A 6,744-nucleotide genomic window follows, 5' to 3' on the forward strand; every position below is an offset into this window, starting at 1 on the left:
CACAAGCCGCCCCCCGCCGCGCGTCAGGCCCGGCCGTGCCCGCGACCCCGCGACCCCGCGTCCCGGCCCCTGCGCCCGTTCCGCCCACCTCCGTGCCCGTGAAGGGTTAAGAGCCAGGTGCGAGCCGGCCGCCTCCCTCTCACCTGGCCGGCCGGTGCGCGTGCGCAGGTGCGCGTGCGCAGGCGCGCGCCCGGGGCCCCGACGCGGCGAGCCTTTGCGGAGGCTCCGACCGCGGCGGTGACCGCGATCCCGGCAGTCGCTGTGGCGGGCAGTGCGCGCCGTGCGGTCGCCGCTTCTACGCCTCCCCTTGGGTCCAAGCGACAGCCCCGAGAGAGGGGTGTCGCCAGCCTCCCCGTTCCGGAGAGGAAGAAACGGGGCTTGGCAAGGTCAGGTCACTGGCCCCGGGTCGCACAGCGAGGCACTGGCATCCGGGGCTGTCTGACGCCCAAGCCGGAGCAAGCCCCGTTTTCCCGCCTCGTGACCACCTCAGGCCCTGGCCCTGGGCCTCCTTTCGCTGAGGGCGCCTGGTCTCAGCCCCCGGCTTCCCTCCCGAGGCTCGCCAAGGTGAGAGGGGGCGCTCCGGGGTTCACTCGCCGCAGCCCCTCCAAGCTGCCGTCAGGACAAGGCGCTCTGAACACGGACCTCCTAAGGCCTCCCTGGGCCAGACCCTGCCGAAGGCCCTGAAAACGGCCTGGCCGTGTCGGAAGTTCTGTCTCCTCTTCAGACCTGGGGCGTTTTCAGGGTGGCGAGCACGGTGGGACGGGACGTGGGACACAGGCCCGGCACGTGTGCGACATTAGGGGGCACAGAGAACCGTGGGGGCCCCTCGCTAAAGGCAAAATCTTAACACGATGTACGGCCGTCTCCCCTTTTCCCGGGGTTTGCGCTCCACGGTTAACTGTGGTCAACCGCAGGCCGAAAACATTACATGGAGAATTCTAGAAGGAATTCGTAAGTTTTAAAGTGCGCGCTGTTCTGAGTAGTGTGACGAAATCCCGAGCCTTCCCGCCCCGTCCCCGCCAGGACATGAATCATTCCTCCGTTCAGCATGTCTACACTGTACGCGCACCCCTCCTGTGAGTCACGTAGCCGCCTCCGTGGTCACGTCTACTGCCTCGGGATCACAGTGCTTGTGTGCAAGTCACCCTTATGTCACTTCATTGTAGGTAATGTACGTATCTATAGGAAAAAAACAGTGTATATATATATAGGGTTCAGTACTATCCGAGGTTTCGGGCACCCGCTGCGGGTCTTGGACTGTATTCCCTGGAGCTAAGGGGGGACTCTCGTAATGGTTTCTAAAGAATGGGGGTTAGCATTGATTGAAGGCATTTCAAGGTCACTGCCAACAGTCTTCTAAGTGAAGTCGTAGGAAAATGGAGGGAGACTCAGGGAGATGAGGAAATTGGCCTCAGGTTCCAGAGTGAGGCCGGACGTGAACCTGAATCTGCGTCCTGATCCCAGCACTGTCTTGCTCTTGCATAAAGGGTCGCCTGAGCCTGCATGAGCGGGCGAGTCTGGGCCAACAAGCTGCTGTGAACTCAAGACCCTTGGAGCTACCCCTTCCGCACGCAGCAAAATCTGCATGGGTTACCTGCCTAGCCCACGTGAAGGTCACATCAGTGTCAGCAAACCTGGGCCCGCCCGCCCTCCGGAAACAATGTCACTCTCAAAGGCCAGCAGGCATACGTGTCCCTCCGTGTGCCAGCACCACTCAGACCACCTGATGGAGGAAGGGAGATCACAGGTGATGGGCAGCTGCGGGGTGTCCGTACTGCTCCCGCTGCTATCCATTAACTCATTTAGTCCCCCCAATAGCCCCATGGGGAAGGTACAGCTGTACCCATTTTAACATGAAGAAAAACAAGGAACTAAGAGGGGAGAGAACTTGCCAAGGGTGCATAGTTGGTAAGTGGGAAGGCTGGGGTTCCATCCCAGGTTGGTCTGTCCCCAAACCCACACACTTTGACCTCAGTGACTGACACGGCCCTCCCTTGCCCCCCAAAGCCTGTGTCTTCATGAGACTGAAAACCTAGAAATCCCCTGAGGCCAGGACTCCAGTTTAAGATACCGTTTGTTCTCCTCTGGGTGGACTGTGCCTCAATATTCTCACCTAAAATAAGGATATAAATGGGTTGTTGGGAGGATTAGCCACGTGAATAGATGTGAAGCTTGTAGAAAAGTGCCTTGCGCAGATTAAGCTCTCAGTAAAGAATAGCTATAATATTATTACCATGGGTGGGATACCTGTAATGTTTTTTTATTCTTTCTTCATCTTCCAATATAAACTCCAAATCAAGTTGGAGGATGTGACCTTATCTGTGCAGGCACGAGAATAAAATTAGATTCTAGCAGACGGGAAACAATAAGTGCTCTTTAATGAACACGATTACCCCACACTTCCTCTTGATCGTGGAAAGAGAGCAGACTCTCTGAAGCTCTTCCCAGTTTCCTGGGAGACTGGCAGCCAGTTTTATAAAAGGCTACCCTGATATGGGAAAAGCCACCCAAATGTTTTCAACTTTTCAAAAAAAAAGAAAGTAAGAAAGAAAAAAAGAAAAGGAAGAAAGACAATTAAGCTGAAACTTCTTAAGAGAATTTTGGTGAGGCTGGGGGATTACTATAACTACAGTGACATGATTGAGGGGAACGTTTTTATAGAAACTGAAGCTGCCACCACCCTCAAGCCATGGTACCCCAAAGTAAGGTTTCTACCCTGACACAGGCATACCACAGGTTCCCACCAATGCCAATGGCTCACTGTGGAAGTGATCTCACCATGGGAGGGCTGGACATGACAGGATCCATTGGTGGCATTAGAGCTTGACAAACAAAACAAAACAGAAAAAAACTGGGGTGATTCTAGTATGCCCACCTCTAAGGGCTTAACATACGGTTCCCAAAAAGCACTATTAAAATGCCTTTTGATCCAAGAGGGATTTTATAAATGCCTGTAATGGGATTCATGTAATGCTCATTCATTCCAGGTAAACTTATTAAGTACTTACGAGCCAGTTACCGTTAGTAGCTATGATCAAGCTCTCACCATATTTATGGCCTGGAAGGAGAGAGAGGCGTCAGTTAAATGAGTGAACCAACAAGTGTTGAAATGTTATGTGATAAGTAGAATGGTGTGTCAGAGTCAGGGGGGAGAGAGCATTCTAGAAACAGGGACAGCATGGATCAGCCAGGAGAAGGTAAGTGGTAGGGCCTTAGGCGGCATCTCAGACATGTATACACCCTGAGCACATGGGGAGAGGGGAGAGAACCCATTGGTCCCCACATATCCATTCTGCCCCGTTGGCAGTCCAAGCTCATTATGGCCTCCTACCACCTCTGACCCACCAGTGCTTGGTCAAGAATGGGCAGGCTGTAGTGACACAGCTGTCATATCTCTAGCCAATCTGTATTTGAGAATATCGCACTTTCTAAGTCCCGGCATCCTGAGCAGACATCAGGATGAAAATCTTTTGCCTCCCTTGCATCTAGGACAGTGGATGTGACATAGGCTGTGTCGGCCAGAGGCATCACGGGAGACTAAATCCGATCACGAGCCTTGGTTCTGTTGATGTGACCAGTGGTCAAAGCGGCCAGCTTTGGGGATGGCAGTTGCAGGGCTGAGCTCCTGGTGGAAAAGCCGCGCGGGTGCTGACGGCAGCGGTGGTTGCGGTGAGGGCCGACTCAGGCAGGATGGTGGTTAGCTCATCGGGCCAGGCCCGCAGTGTGGCTTGGGGCATTTTTCCTAGAAGCTTAGCCTTCCGTTCCTTTCTCCAGCCCTCCCAACAATTCTGTGGGATAGCTAACATCCTTTATTACATTCCCCGTTCTGCCTAAACCAGCTAGTGTTTCCACCAAGAACACTGACCCCTCACAGGCCAAATCCAATTGGAGCCAATGCGACTTGGAGAGAGGCGAGCTAGGGGCAGTGGCGAGGGGAACTTTCTTTGCTGTGAGACAAGGCTCTGGGCGTCCCCTTCTCTGAGCTAATGCATGCGGTTAAATCAGCTTGAGTTGGCTTCTCTGTTTCCTGCAGCCCAAGCACTCAGTGGTACAGGGAGGAAGGAAGCCGCTTATGAGGAACAGACATGTACCATTCCTGGCTGTGTCAGGAGCCGCCCCAAATCCTGGACAACCTTTTACATCTACCCACCCACCCCCCAAGGCATACACACACTCCCACCCAATATCAATACCACTCATGTAAACCCTACCTGGCTTCAAACACTTTATTCCAGAAAACCCTTGCTTCCTTAGCCCCTCCCTCTTTTGACCATCTCTTTGATGGGCACAAAATGGTTCTGTCACTTGCCCAGCCCACACATCTGGTAAGTGACACAGCTGAAGGTCTGGAGGCAATCCACATGCTAGGCTTTTAACCACTAAGTTTAATGCCATGCACCATCTTGCCTCATTACATTAAAAAAAAAAAATTATGGCCTTGAGCCAGGAAAAAAACAGAGAAAGAGCTCAAATCCAGCTCCATATTTGCAACCTGGCCTTGAGCAAGCTTCTTTCGTCTAAATTTGAAATGAAAATGAAGTTGACGATGCCAGCTTCAGAGTCTGGCAGTCAGTCATCGGTGCTGCTTGCCCATGACTTCTGGCTTCCCACCCTCTGGGCACATGCAGGATGGCGCTTCCTGGATCACTTGGGTGGGGTCACGTGACTAGTCCTAGCCAAGGAGTGTGAATGGAGGGAGTATGTGTCACTTCTGGACCACTGCTCTGTTGAGCTGAGCCCCCAGCCAATCCATTGTGGATATAAACTATGGGCAAAAACTCCCAAATGTTTCTTGTTTTAAGCCACTGAGAGTTGGGGTTGCTAACTGTCATAGCATGTACTAGCCTATCTCAATCAATGCATACAGTATGGTGACTTGCTCACTTATTCACTCAAGAACCACTTTTCTGTCATGGTTCAAATCCCAGCTGGACGAGAGAGAAAGCTCAAGGCTGCAGTCCTGAAGATGCTACTTCGCTATATCTGGGACGAGGCCCGGACCTCTGCAGCTTTGGGACTCCTGAATCACTGGCAAGCCTAAGACCCTTGCATAGCTACTGTCTCACCATGTGATGGTAGAGTAGGACAGGGTCCCTATCTTTGAGAGCCACATAGGCTGGGAACAACAGGTGCAAAGAGAGAAAAGTTACGATGCAAACGTGGTTACGGATCTGAAATCGGGGAAGTTGAGAATATCTAGGAGCTTTATGAGCTATACAGCTGTATGTGTAATAGAAAGTGGATGGGCACCCTGACGCATTCATTCATCAACTCGGGGACCCAAGGCCAGGGACCTAGGCTCTCTGAGCCTCCACTTCCTCATCCTAACATACATAGCACATCATTTGTCTCTGTTTTCCAAATACAAACAATGAAACTCAGTAAAGTTCTAAAACACAGCCCATGGTCACACAGCTGGTGTGTGACTGAACTGCAATTCACCCCAGGTCCTTCTGTATCTACAGCCCACGTCTGAAACACTGAGCTTGGCTGGTTCACGCAAGGCGCCTGCTTTATCTCTCCAGCTATAGCTCTCGTCTAACCCCTTCACCTACAGCTTTATCTTCCAGCCACTCCATGCTATTTCATACCTCCATGCTTTCGTTCATGCTGTTCCTTCTGCGTGACATACCTTCCCTGCGTTCCCCCCGCCCTGCCTCCAAACACTGGCCGACTCCTTGGATACTCACTTTAACAACCCCATCCTTGGTGCTGTGACCACCCCCCACAGTATGGTCCTGAAAATGGCCCTGCATGTGCCTCCACCATTAGACTGCAGCCTTGTGGGGGAAAGGGCCTTGGGTTCCTTTCTCTGGACCATCTGACTAACGTGAGCACCTGTGCAAAAGCATCAATCATAGCTACCTGAATAATCAGCTCAGTAAAACCAAAGCTGTACCACTTACAGGATGGACTCCCCCCCCACACACACACCCCTCCAGAAGACCACATAAGCAAAGGATTTCAGAAAGCGGGTTCAGGATGTTAACTCAGCTTTCACCACTTTGTAGCTCTGTGACCCCAAGCGTCAGTTTCTCGGATGTACAACGGAAGTAACAACAGCACCTGCTTCACACAATTGCGAGAATTCAATGACATCTGATGTGTACAGTAAACGTATGCACCCTGCCAGGCCTATCAGGAAGAACTGAGTTAAATTCCAGCCACCTCCATCCTCATCATTGCTGTCATCTCCTTCTTCTTAGTATTATCACTACTATTCAGCATGTCCCCACAGCTCTCATTATTACTCACCACGTGCTCCCTCCCTTCCTGCGAGCCCTATGTGACTTGGCTAAGCATTCCTTTCAAGAAAGGATAGTATTCTTGGAATTCTTGAAATGGGTTCCTCATTGTCTCAATGGTTTGGTGCCCACGATGATTTAGCACTCCCCTGGTCCCCAGGAGGCTGCCCAGTTGGCCCCTCAGGGAGTTTGTGGCTGCCAAGACCTGTCCATCCAGGCTTCGTGGATACGGCTAAGAAAATATGGGCTCTCCTGTGGCTCCGTCTCCCCCTGACTTGACATCTTCTCATTCTGGGGGTTCTGGGTTCATTCCTGGTCATCCCAGGCCACTGCGAAGGTGGCCCCTGCCCCTGGCTATGGGAGTGGCAGGATCCTAGTGAAACAGGCCTGTGGGCTTCTGGAATCATTGATAGCAGTAACAGAAATAATGCCTAGAATGGCCTTATTTCTCATTTCCTAGCAGGGAGCTACAAGAGTCAGGCTTTTGAGTTTCAAATAA

The 6,744-nt window shown here is 52.1% G+C and overlaps 1 protein-coding gene across 2 annotated transcripts in view; it reads right to left on the minus strand.

Moving 5' to 3' along the window:
* MRTFB (myocardin related transcription factor B) overlaps window positions 1–151 on the minus strand; it is a 173,514-nt gene extending 173,363 nt beyond the window's left edge. The window contains exon 1 of one of the 2 annotated variants that reach the window (XM_019666079.1): window positions 89–151. The gene's annotated coding sequence lies outside the window, so the exon portion shown is untranslated. The remainder of the gene's footprint in view (window positions 1–88) is intronic. The other variant, XM_019666081.1, reaches the window with a different exon arrangement.
* Window positions 152–6,744: the final 6,593 nt, after the last annotated feature.

This window comes from Hipposideros armiger, unplaced genomic scaffold (assembly GCF_001890085.2).
Source record: "Hipposideros armiger isolate ML-2016 unplaced genomic scaffold, ASM189008v1 scaffold_460, whole genome shotgun sequence".
Lineage (NCBI taxonomy): Eukaryota > Metazoa > Chordata > Mammalia > Chiroptera > Hipposideridae > Hipposideros > Hipposideros armiger.